The sequence below is a fragment of the Panthera uncia genome (assembly GCF_023721935.1).
Source record: "Panthera uncia isolate 11264 chromosome B2 unlocalized genomic scaffold, Puncia_PCG_1.0 HiC_scaffold_24, whole genome shotgun sequence".
Lineage (NCBI taxonomy): Eukaryota > Metazoa > Chordata > Mammalia > Carnivora > Felidae > Panthera > Panthera uncia.
The window spans coordinates 59,717,211-59,730,673 of record NW_026057580.1 but is presented as its reverse complement, the minus strand read 5'-3'; the positions used below and the strand labels follow the sequence as shown (position 1 = coordinate 59,730,673).

The 13,463-nt window shown below is 37.4% G+C and overlaps 1 long non-coding RNA gene across 2 annotated transcripts in view; it reads right to left on the bottom strand.

Annotated features, from left to right (window-relative positions):
• Positions 1-13,147: 13,147 nt before the first annotated feature.
• Positions 13,148-13,463, bottom strand: part of LOC125938732 (uncharacterized) — a 56,773-nt gene continuing 56,457 nt past the window's right edge. For both annotated transcript variants that reach the window (XR_007462793.1, XR_007462795.1), the window contains one exon: positions 13,148-13,197. This is a non-coding gene — a long non-coding RNA (uncharacterized LOC125938732). The remainder of the gene's footprint in view (positions 13,198-13,463) is intronic.

The window sequence follows — 13,463 nt, the reverse complement described above, 5'->3', positions numbered from 1 at the left end:
TTCCTGGATAAAGGGTCTTTACAGGAGGGACGGAGAGAAATAGCAACATGGCACGCTTATTTTGATTTTTAAAGAAGTAAGACAAATAACTGCCCGTTTATTGTTAAATTTGTAGTGCCAGTCATGACAAGCATAAGGATAGTAACACTTTTGCCAGCAGGGTGCTTATCTGTTTTACTAGTTCAGAAGGACTTGATTGATGTGAAAGGCCAAGGTCTCAGTGAAGATAATTTAGCCATTTCCATACAGTTTATGCTTGTGTTAGTTGTATCCTGCAGGGGAGTCCCAGGGGGTGGTTTCCCTGACCTCCCCTTTAAAAGGTAACACATAGGAGATTCCTGAAGGAACCATCGTCTAACAAGACTAATGATGGCTTCCATGCCTATTATCATTCAGAGACATAGAAAGAGGCTTTAGAAATGCAGTTTCACATTCCTCCCTTGATGTTCCACATGATCTATTAAGGCGTTATGTGGCAGATAAATTAATCATTAAAAACTTACTGTTAAGTCTTTACAAATAATAACCAGGTGTACCTTGATTATCTTTGATCTCAATATATATTTTTTCTGTCACTAAACAGATGATACATGGCAGTTGGTTTTACTGACAACTTTTCTGAGCGACTCAAAGAAAGAAGGCTATTTTCCTCCAGCGCTTTTTTTTTTTCCCCCCCCCCCTTTAAGTTAGAAGGGCTACAAAGAAGTTTTTCACTCAGTAATAGCTCATGACAGCCAGGATCACTTTTTCATATTGCTTTTCTGGGATGTTAGTATGAAGCCTCTCCCCTGTTTATTATTCCAGCCACCCTCCCATTTGATTTATTTCTCCCACTCACTGCTACTTAGTATTTAAAAGTTCTGACCAAGGGACATGCTCCACATCTTGTGCGCATTAGGTATTCCGTGATACACTGGATTCCACTTAATGCCATCACTTTGGATTGACGTGGATTTTTTTAATATAATGTGTTTTTCGTCACATTAACCACTTCCAGAGCTAACATTTTCTACATTCCAAAAAAAAAATAATATGAAATAATACAAATGCAATAATCAAGGTGTGTATATATATATATATATATATGACTTAATGATTAAATCATTCTTAAATGATTTAATATGCTTCTGGGGAAGCTCATGTTAATAGAAATTGTTTGAGTAACTGATAGATTCAGGAACAGCACCACGAATGTGGTGACGGAGATGAGTGGTAACAGGAGAGGAAAAGGTGTCCTTCTGTAGGCAGTAGGTTTTGTAAAGCTTAAGGCAGGAAGTTTTGTTGAAATTCTTGTTCACACCACAGATTGCTACAATCTACTCCATTAAATAACGCATGCTTTTTATTTACAAAGTATTTTTATTGCCTCAGTTTAAATATCTTAAAAAGGTATTTTTATTACCTCAGTTTAGAGACGTAAAAATTTTAATTTGGCATTTCAAAAATTCCTTCAAAAATCTCTTCTTTGGAGATGTGTGATCTCCTTTTGTATTTTTTTCAATACCTTCAGTAAGGACTGCTTTATGGTTACGTATCAAAAGATGGGGATTACTTGGGAGGGGGAACTAAAATTCTTTTTCTGATCTGTTAAATACAATATATGTGAAAAGGGTATCTCTATTTCCTCTGAATTCTGGGAAATTGATAATGATATGCATTTTTACTTTTTAAAAGTTTATGTAGAACATGATTAATAGGAAGCAAAAATAACCAGATCTTCATAAAGATGTTGATTACAACAAGAACTTACTAGGGATATTGATATAGTTTAATGTTTTCTTTAAAATAAAAATGCTTTTGAAGGGACTAATGGCTATTATTAACTATGATAATAGCTAAAATTTCTCAAATATCTATGTGTCAAGACTGTTCTAAGTGCTTCACATTTGCTACATCATTTTATTATCATGACATCATAATCTAGTAATTATTGTTTTTCCCTGTTTACGAACCAAAGAGAGATGAAATAAATTTCTTAAAAACATAGGACTCTTAAAGAGTAGGGCAATGATAGATGAGAAAATATATGTTCTCTTCTGAACACGATATAAGGCCTTGATGATGTAACTTTTTCTTTTTCTTTTCTTGGTAAGACTGACAATCTATCCAGTACCATTTTGGCATATATTGATAAAACTGAGGTCCAGAGCAGTTAAGTGATTTGCCTAAGGTCACACAGCAAATTCGTGGTAAACAGGGAAAGCTCTTCAGCACCCTACCACACTATCTGAATTGGGTTTGTTTGGCAGCCTGCACTAAAACCAGAATGGTACCAGTGGTGAATGGATCCCACTCTCCAAGATAAGGGAGGAAGGGTATTTGGTTAAATAATATCAACCCCCTCTTCAATGAAAAACAAGACACCTTGGGAGTAGAGTAAGAGCATAAGTCAGGATGGATCCAAGGTTCATTTATGGGCAAATGATATTTTTCTTGGATATGATCCTAACTTCCTACAACTAACTATATCCCCATTTTTTTTTTGTGCTATCCAGTGACTTGAATTCAGATTCATAATGCTTATGCTGACTGAAATCTAGTCTCAACATAAGAATATCTACTCTAAAGTCTTAGTGCTTTAATAATCCCTTTCTGGGGAATTAAAGAGACCAGCTAAAAAGATCACTGCATGTGGATCTTTTAAGTATTTTAGCATCTAGAGACAAACTAATTTAACAGAAAAGAGGTTTTTTTCCAAGTATTCTTAAGTTCAGATAATATAAACAATGAGCTTTTCCATTTGTGAATATGTCTGACCCTAAAATAGTAATGAAAATTAGGGGGGGAACATTTACAATATGTATACTGTAATATGTATTTACTTTAAGACTATCTATCTTTGAGATGCTCAATCATGGTCAGATTTTAAAAATAAAATCACCCCTTAGATTATTATCCAATACGGTAGCATTAAAATCCCTGAAGATAAAATAGAAGCATGGGGAAGTTGTTTTCCATAGAAAAAAAAACAAGGTAAAGGTGGAAATTTCCTGATTCTCATTCGCATGAACCTTTATGCCGATTTCTTTAGTTAGAGTTGCATGGATGGGAATAGGCACTGGGGATACATACTCTTGGACTTCAAACTAAAATAATTACTTTGAGTTCTTAGATTTCTGGACTGCTCTGACTAAACACTAATTTTCTAGGTTCTTTTTCCTGTAAATGAGTGAACATTCACATGGAGAATACAGACTCACAAGCAAAAATCTTGTATGACTTCCTTTCTTCCCTAACCTAGTGAAGAAGAAAAACCTTAAGAAGGAAGCATTTTCTCTTTACTACAGACATAAAGTTGTCAGATTTAGTAAAGAAAAGTACAGGACACTCAGTTATATTTGAGTTTAAGATAAAGAATGTATAATTTTTTAGAATTTATATATTTATTTATTTATTTATTTATTTTAGTGTGAGTGCATCCCATTGAAATATTTGGATGTACAGTATTTTATCCAGCAGCTCTAAGGAGGAACTCTCAGCCCACTCCTGGTTGAACATGGGTGTGGACATTGACCAGCAACCTGTGGGTCCCTGTGGAAATGGTTGCCTCATCGGGGCTATGGAAGAAAAGCACCTTAGTCAACAGATCTTGGTCCCTGCAATTGCAGAGGCACTGTCCCAGTGTTTGTCCTGTTATCTTAGGCTGCACCTGGAGAGATGGTCATTTTATCGTCTCCATGTATTGAGACAAATTCATGTGGGGGAAGTGGCCAAGCATGCAGGAACTGGGCCACGAGGCAAAATTAATCCTTCAATTCTTTTACACTATTCTGATGGAGGCCATTTTAAGCACGGCATTGATGTCTATATTCAAACGGCTGCGTGGTAATCCGGTTGCATTCGTTGGATTATATTCAAGGTCTACAGGCTTCATCTAATTTAGGGCATAATTTGCTGACCAAAGAAATAAATTTTATGACAAAGAAGTATTTGTTGTGGGCCTTCTGCACAGTCTTCCAAAGGGGATTTTTCCAGGTACCCTTCCCAACTCTACAGTAACCAAGCCAAAATCATTTGTCCTTCTCAGTCTTGGCTTTCTTACCTCACTTATATGCAGTACAGGAAGTGAAGTGGTTTGAGATATAAGACTTAGCTGAATATTATAACCAGAGCTGAGAAGTGATGACTTATCCAGCAAGTACTCAAATGAAAATCGGTGCGGATTTTTTAAAAGAGGTAAAGCCGTTGTCCCAGCAGTGATTTTATTCCCACCACTGGCTATTTATGATTTTTTTTAAAAAAGTAAATTAGAAGATGCAAAACATTTATAAGGAATTTAAATGTGTAGTGTAAAAAAAAACCCTCAAACCATCATCCTATTAAAAAAAAAAAATCTGATGAGTTATTTTAGCCAAGGACACTAAATTAACACAAATTGACCAGTGGTTTGAACAATAAGAATGATAACATTTTGACAAATCAATACACTAAAAGGCATGCCAGGAGCATTAAACAAAAGAGAAAAGCCAAAGAACTCTACGGAAAGGCATGTTTTCCAGCATAGCTGTTTCAATTGCTCAATGTTCTTGTTTGCAGCATATGAAGGACGCCTAGTGCCCCCTAGCTGAAGAATCTATGTAGTTCCCCGCCCTTCCCCCACTTAAGGGACAGCTGACATTCTGGGTGCCTCTGCCCCTGCACTCCTTTAGCCCTTGGAAGAGAGCGGCTCTCCCTGCAGGAAAGCACAGGGCTGATGTAGGCTCTCTCTGCCTTGTCTTTTATAAGTTGTAGCAAGCAAAACTAACATCTTGTCTCTTTTTTAATGATTTGTTTCTCTCCAACACTTAATCCAAAAGGAAGATGCTCAGAGTGTTAAAGTGGTCCAGAGCCTCTAATGTTGCAGTAATGAGGTATAAGGAGCATGCATTTCCCCCTGGAAATCAAGTGCATTGTGAGTCAGGGCTTCCAAAAGCAGCCCAGTGTGTACCTGCAGGTTTCTATACCAGTGGCTGCTATTAATTTGTTAGAAATTAAGACAAGCGTGTCTATGGGAAAAGCTTTTTAAAAAAATCTTGCAAGAAAATAGACCAAGATGGATGTTTTTGGCTGAGAGACTACAGTTGGTTTTTTGGACTGGTATTTGCTATAATTTAAAAGTACTCTAAAATGAACACTTATAACTTTATAGGTTAAAAAAATAGAGTAAACTTAAACAAAACAAGAGTAATTGGGGGTTGTGTATTCAAGTTTGTCTTTCATTAGGTTTCAGGAGTTCTATATAAACCTGATACCTTTGTGAGCTTTCGTGGTAGTATCAACTCAGTCTATCAACCATGCAGGAGCAGTTTCTATACTTCAAAGACCTAAAGCAGGAGAATATTACAGAGACCTCTTGTACCCCTACAGCCCTAGATACAGAATGTAATGGATGTGCCTCTTGAATTAAGAGAGTAGTTTTTAGCTCTAAACCACCTGGGCTGAGCTAGCTTTGTAGCAAATCATGTGGCAGCTGGAGAACCAATGTGGAAGTCGCTTTTGAACATACAGAGATGGATCCCTTAAATGAAATGCAAAATTACTGGTAGTAATGCGTTGTCCAAATACACTCCATTCTCCTTTCCTTCTTGAGTGTTGCAGAATCTCTGTTTTGAAGTCAGGGACTCTATGTATCATGACTATTTTCCCCCAGAAGTGCCTGGCACATAGTAGACATTCAGTGAACTTCTCTTGAATGAATGAACTGTGAATCAAAACTGAATCAAAATTACATCGTCAGATCTGATCAGAATCCAATTAAGAACAAGCACAGGTTAAGACATCTAGCACAAATCCAGAACAAGTGTAGGCACTCAGTAAGTGCTAGATAAATATCCTCCCTCTAGACCTCAGGTTTTTCTGCTGTCTACAAATTTGTGCTCTTTCTGCAAGATGGTAGTTACCAAATGGCAACATTGTGACTTTGAAGATGTTAACAAGTGGTTAAAGAAATAAATACAAAAGCTCTGGGGCCAAATAAGTTTGGAAAATGCTGCTTACCTTATTTTGCCCTTAGAAAAGTACATCAGTTAAGCAACTTGTTTAACAATCTTAAAAAATCCTTTTATCTTTATGAGTTATATATGCATATAGTTCTACAGTGTTTGTTATAGAAAATAGAAACCTCTCGTCCCAGCTTTACATTTCCCATTTTCCAGAGGCACTTTTGATTCTGTTGATATTACTTTCAATATCTCTAAATAGCCCTAAACAGCTATTTATACTCCTCTATTTTTTGATATATTGGTTTTAGGTATTATCTATTGACTGTGACCATGAAAATGTTAAGAAAAGGGCTCAGGCAGTGCTATAGCATCGAACAGTGCAGGCTGAAATTCAAGGGTGGAAGGACTAACAGGATACATACCCACCCCAGTCTCTTGGCATCACGTGGAGAGGGGTGCTTGGGCAAGCATGGCCTGACAAAAGGATGTGCTCTGGAGAGGGACACTTCTATTGCTCCGGTTGCTTTCTTTGTATGGGGGGTTTGGGTGAGGGAGTGTGACAGTGACATTTTATACAGATGAGGGTGGTGTTGCCAGTAGATATCAATACCTTGCAGCTTTATGCCCGTTGCCTACGGCAGTCACATTGGTCCCAGTTGACTCACTGCCAGGTAACCAGAGAAAACTTCTGGGTTCAACAGCAGACAATCCAGTATTGTCTTTTACTCCACCCTCCTGGTAGTTATTTCACACTTCGGTTAGATCAGTATTTGGTGTGTTCATTATTATGGCCATTTGAAATGCTATTCATGGTTGAGCTATATAGTCCCCTTTGATAAATTTCTCCTCCTGTACAACTTCTAGTTTTCTCTGGAGTTATTTAACTGTTTTATGTTGCAAAGTTTTCTATGTACCTATGACTAATTTACCCCCAAACTCTCCCTAAGTTGTATAACCTTCCTCTCAATATGTTCAAACACAGTCAACATTCCCTTGGGTTTGTCTTCTTGAAGACATCTCTCCCAGAGCCTTCAGATCTTCTCTAGTCTGGATGGCTTGCCCTCAGTGCCTGTCTCACAGTTGTGGCTGGCTTAGTTCCTCACCCTCATAGTGGTCACTGTTGGTGTCCTTGCTCAGATCCCCTTAAAGGGCTGGGGTGCCCATCCTGAAGTTGCTGTGTATGCTAATGCTTCACAAATGACTTTTCTCCAGCAAATTACCTGAAGTCAAATGGGAGCCACTTCAATCGATAGGTTACACCCTTCCCATAGTCAATGCTGGATTGATGCAGGAGTACAGATGTCTGGCCTCCTTGCCTTTAGGAGCAATTTATGCAGCTGAGCTCCCCATGGGATTGGGCTGAGCTGTTCTTCAGCTGAGTCCACATCCTTGTTTGCCTCCTTCCCCTGCCCTATCCTGCTTCCCTCTTTCCCTTTATCCTGAGAGCTCTTTCTCAATAGATCTCCCTCAATAAAGAACATGGATTCCTGTTTCAGGCTCCACCCTAGGAAACCTGACCTAAGACAACTATCATCCTGAGGAGCCCTTTCACATTTCTCTTGAATTTCTCACAGTTCTCCCTCATCTTCTGAAATTGTGTCTTCCTCCCTCTTAGTTTATTTCCTTGGCTAAAGGCATCCTTTTGTAATTTCCTGAGAAAGGTTGCATGGGAGTTAAGTTTTAGCTCTTGAATGACTTAAAATATTGTAGGCTACTCTTACACATGATCAATAGTTTAGCTTGGTATAGAATTTTATATTGGAAATCATTTTCTGGCAGAATTTTAGAGGCGGGGTTCCATCCCTTCTAGTTTCCAGTGTTGTTAAGAAGTCTGGTGACTTTTTGATTCCTGAACCTTCTTTCTGTTACCTTTTTTCCCCCTCACTGGATTCTCTAAAGATCTGTTCTTTGCCCTAGTGTTCTGCAGTTTCTCAGTGATATGAGTTGATGCAGATCTATTCTTTGTTCATTATTCTGAGAGTGCAATGAAATCTTTCAGTCTGGCAACTCATGTGCTTTGGGGAAATTTTCTTGAATTATTTCTTAGAAGGTTTCACACTTAAGTTTTTTCTCTTTTCTTTTTCTGTTTGCAATTTCTATTATTTATCTGTTGGAATTCATGAACTGATTCTTTTTTTTAAAAAAATCTTTTTATCTTATTTATCCTCTCTTTGCCCTTTGCTCTGTTTTCTGGGAAATTTTTTTTTCAATTTTATCCTCCAGCTCACATTGACTTTTTATTTCTGTAATCATATTTTTTAATCTCAAAAGCCATAACGGTCTCTGTTCCATTTTTAAAACATCCTTTTCTTGCTTTTGAACTCAAGATATTTACCTTATCTATCTGGAGTACATGATAAGTTTTGGATTTTTTTTCTGCATAGTTTCTTTTTTCTCCAAATTTCTTTCTTATTATCATTATTATTGTAGTTGTTGCCTCTGTATTTTATGATAGCTCAAAGATCTCTCAAATTTCTGGTGGTGTTGGCTGACCTCTTAACTTTGGAAGTAAAGCTCTGTAAAGCTGTTTGGTACCTCCATGTGCTTGGGCAGGACTCTTCAACTGTGTGCTTCCCTGTAGGGTTACTGGGCTGTGCCATTTCATTGGAGAAACATCTTACATTATTATATTGCCTAATATATATGTTCAGCTACATGTAACATAAAATTTTTAAAAAGAGTAGCTTAAACAAGGAAAAAGCTTATTTATATCTAATACAGGTTTGGGATTAGCATAGCACTCCAGAGTGTCCCAGACCCAGACATCCTCTACCTTGTTGATCTACTATTTTGTGGATGTTACACTGATTGATACAAGAAGGCTCAGTACCATGTCTACATTCTAATCAATAAGAAAATGGAAAAAGGGGGGCGCCTGGGTGGCTCAGTCGGTTAGGCGGCCGACTTCGGCTCGGGTCATGATCTCGCGGTCCGTGAGTTCGAGCCCCGCGTCGGGCTCTGTGCTGACAGCTCGGAGCCTGGAGCCTGTTTCGGATTCTTTGTCTCCCTCTCTCTGACCCTCCCCTGTTCGTGCTCTGTCTCTCCCTGTCTCAAAAATAAATAAAACGTTAAAAAAAATGGAAAAAGGGAAGAAAGTATATATATCCTATTCCTGTAAGTTATACATATAACATCTGCTTATATCTCAATTGGCCAGAAATATTGGCCCACATCTCATGGCAAAGTAGGTTGGCCTTTTATGATATACACATAGCCATATGACCAATTAAAAATTATACTACTATAGAAGAAGAGAATAATGGATATTAGGATACAACTAGAAGATGATGGCATAGTCAGTATATTTAAGGCATTTCTCTTGGGCAGGTCAAATCTCCCAGGAAAGATTCTTCCAGAATCCTGACTAGATTGCTATAACTCTGGCTGTCAGAGTTCTAGGAATTGAATGAGACAAAAACAAGCAAACAAACAAAACAAAAAACATAGAAGTAGCAATAGTGATAGTAATGGGGTCTGGGTCTCGTTATTTAGTGTGTAAACTTGTATTTAACATAGATAATTCTGGTTTTCTAGTCCAAAGACCAGTGCTCCAGAAATAATCTAGCTTTTGGTTGGGGGGTGGGGGTGGGTTGGTTGGGCTGTTGAACAGTCAGCCACTTTTCTGCATGGAGTGGTAAGGAGGTTTGAGAATCTAATTTTCAACAAATCTTGGTTTTCAGTCCCGTCTTCACTTCTAGTTTCAGAAGTGCTGCCTCCAACTGCTGAGTACAGGAGAAATTGGGTTGCTTCTCAGCTTTCCTCACTCTTGACTTAGAATTCAGTTTTCTCAAGTCTCCCAAGTCATTAACCACTCACTCATCTGCTTTATAGCTTCAAAATTTTGTTTTTTGTTGATTTCTCTTTATCCCATTCTCTTTATCTGAGAAGTTTATGCTTAAAAAAAATCCCTTACATTTAAAACAATCTCTTAACTTCTGAGATTCAACCCATTATCATTAACCGAAAACCTGAATTGTTCTTGAAAACAGTTCATTTTGAAACCTCACTTCTTTTATTCTTGGAGCATCTATTAACATTTCCTAAGGAAGGTACAATTTGGTGTGATGATGACGGTGATGATGATGATTATAGCCAACACATACTGAGTTCTTACTGGTATATAGGTAATGTACTAAGTACTTCACCTTTTATTTCCGGGACTGACATGAAAAGCAATTATACAGGTAGTACTACCCTTAGACCTAGGCATGCAGGCTCCTGCACCAGACCCCAAGATCAAGGGGTTCTGTGCTTTGGGAGTGACTTCTTTGACAATTTTTAAGACTTTATCTGGGCTTTAGGACCAACCAGGGCTGGCACTGCCACCCAAGCAAGGTATAGCAAACTCTACTTAAGACCCATGTGAGTTCTGGCTCCAGTTTCTCCCATTTAAGGCATTCTCTGGCCCTCTATCCCTTGTGTTAGGTTGACCAGATGCCCTAAGGTACTCTATAACTCACACCCGTAGAATCATCCCAGGGCCTGGTGGCCAGCCTGGTTCCAGTAGGCTGCCCTGGTGAGCTGATCCAGCTGACCAGAGCAGCATTCTTTCACAGACTCATGTAAGATTAGATCAGGAGAATGTGGCTGACATGCTAATCTGTGGGAATTCTCACTCAGCCACAGAATAAAGAATCTGGATGTGCACTGCTTATGCAGTAAACAAATAATGCATATTCCTTTTCTTTACCATTATTAAGTCTTCATTGATACATCACAATACCTCACATGAGCCTGTAAAGATTCTTCATCCTGTGTCCAACTGTGTAAGAGTTACCCCAAACCAGTACTTCAAATCCAACTCTTACCAAGTATATGAGGAAATGTAAATGATAGTTCATTTTATGGCTATTTTAAACTTACTATGGCTATTTCAAACTTAAAATATGGCTATTTTAAACTTCATAGTGTAAAAGTAGAATGATACATCTTCCAACCATGTTTCCTCTTGAATTCTTTAGACTGTAATCATTGCACTCCTAAATTGTTATGTCTCTCAACTTTGACTGCATCTCTGCCTTTCCATGCTGCCACCAATGGAGAAGATAAGACAAGAAATCTATGGGCAAAGTGAGAAAAATGGTCTCTATACATACCTATAAGCTCGACTGGTGATTTCTGCTGGTTCTGATCGTTGGGTGCCCTGTGCCACCAATCAGTATATATTCTGAACATCAATCCTTGTTACTTCATGTAACTTTGTTTTATTGTTCTTATTGCACTAACATAACTGAAGGACAAATGGAAGAAATATTTTGCTTAAGTTCTCAAGCTAAGAAGTTAATGGCAGAACAGGGATGTTAGCCTAGAGCTGTCTGACTCTAGAACTTGGTTTCCAGGCTACACTCTACCACCCATAAGATCAAAAACATAGATGCAGGGTTTACACATATTTTCCCCCAGAAGAATCCATTGCACTTTTTTATATTCTCCACTCCAATTAAAGTCATTATAATAAAGTATAATACTTTAAAATGATAACTCCATTTATCTGAAATCTCTGAAAGAGCGAATAAGATAGATTTATATGAAATGGTAAAAGGCTCAGAATGTGGTGCAGTGAAAATTCTTGGGCTTTTGATTCACAACAAAGTGAATCCCAATTCCAGAAAATTACTTCGACTTTCCAAGAGTCATTTTTCTCATCTGTAAAAGATGAATATTAAATAACTATCTCAGTAATTAATATTGGGGATTAATAAGATTGCATGGATAAACCATAGCAACTGTACATGTAGGCATTCAATGAATGCCAACTCCCAAACACACACAGTCAAGGATATGGGTGATTCTGGTTTACAGACCTATCTAGAAAAACCAACCTCTGACTGTCAACATATCCCCTTGAGTCCTATCAAAGATATATAAAATAAAAGTGTCAGGGAAATAATACATAGTTTCATATCTTTTACTTAATTTTGCCAAATGCTTTCATCCAATGACACACCTGAGTTTTTAGAAAATTTGTTGAGTATAACCTATGGCTGAGTCACTGTTTTTCAATATTTAGATCTTGGAACAAGGAAGAAAAAAAATTTCACAGAATACTTGTTAAAGACAGCTTTGAAACTTTAAGAAAAGGAAAAGAAAAAAAGAATGGAATTTTAGAACATATATAATTTTGGAGATTTATTTTGGAGACATTTTGAGCATGGAAGACACAATGAGGGCAAAAGTTATTTTTATGGTAAAATTGCTTTTGGTGAGTTTGCAAAAGCAAAGTTGGAGAGTTTTTTGAGATCCAAGTGCCAAGATTTATAGACAGCAGCTGGCTAGTATTATCCTCATATTTCCAAGCACAATAGACATATAGAAACAAACTAGTTTATGAATCTAACCTTGAGAGAAAACCAGTCAGAAATTCTGCTGCTACTCACTGGCATGTGAGTTGCCATTTTCCCTCTCCTGCCACCCCTGTCCACTTGTAGAACATACTATACTGGTCACCAGGCCTATGAGAAAGGTTTTTCACATTGATGCTCCACTGGCTTACCCCATCAAATGTGAAGGTCAACTCCTCATGGAGCTCTCTGCTCTCCACAGGCCTGGCCATGTGTGCAGAGAAAGAGTAATCACCCTGCGGATCCTACGTGGGGAAATACTTTTGCTGAATATTTACTATATGAAAAATAATATTTTATTGTTTAATGGTAAGAAGACTCTTTTGGGGCTTCTAGTAGAGCTACATTACATGAATTTGTAGCCTTTTTGCATGGGAAAATAGCATTTTTATTTTTAAAATAATATTCCCAATTTATTTTACTTCTTAAAATCTAAGTCTTCATACCCAGTCATGGCCACCCTGCTTTACCCACAGAAGTAAAAACATTCATACTCATGATGATTATGTTCCAACTATAATTTAGTGAACAAGAAAATATTCTGGGAGAGAGAAATGTATCACTCTAGAAGCACTGTAGAAATAGAAATTTTCTTTTAGTTTGTGGTTCTAACAAACACATTCTGAATAGGAAATAACTTCTACAAAGGCAACTCAAGAGGCCTAAAATTAGGACCATCCTTTGAGTTAAGTAGAATATAGTATCCAAAGGTTAGAATATAATGAGACTACACATTTTCATATCTGTCCTTTCATAAGGGAAGTAGAGAATTGAAAATTAAACTCTTACTAATAGGATTCTGGATATTGGCTTTGTATATTTTGAAAATATAAGAGAAATGAAATTACAACTCAAAGCAGCTTTTAAAGTCTCAATGGAATCATGCTTACTTGAAATGTCCATGCGCAGGCTCAATAGACTGCCCATAACATTATCTAGCAAAAATAAGAGTCGGAGAGAAAACTGTTTATTGTGTGGAGTTGCTAAATACATATATACTTCAAAACAGGGCGACAGATGTGGAACAGCTGGTCATTACCCATAAGGAAGGGGGAGTCTGTCTTCTTTGAAATTATTTATAAGCTGCTTCATGTTCAGGTCTAATATTTTTTTCTTTGGGGTAAATAGAATTAAGCATTCATGATCAGAATTTTAAAGTATATGTTGATTTGCAACAACAACACTCACATATATCACATAA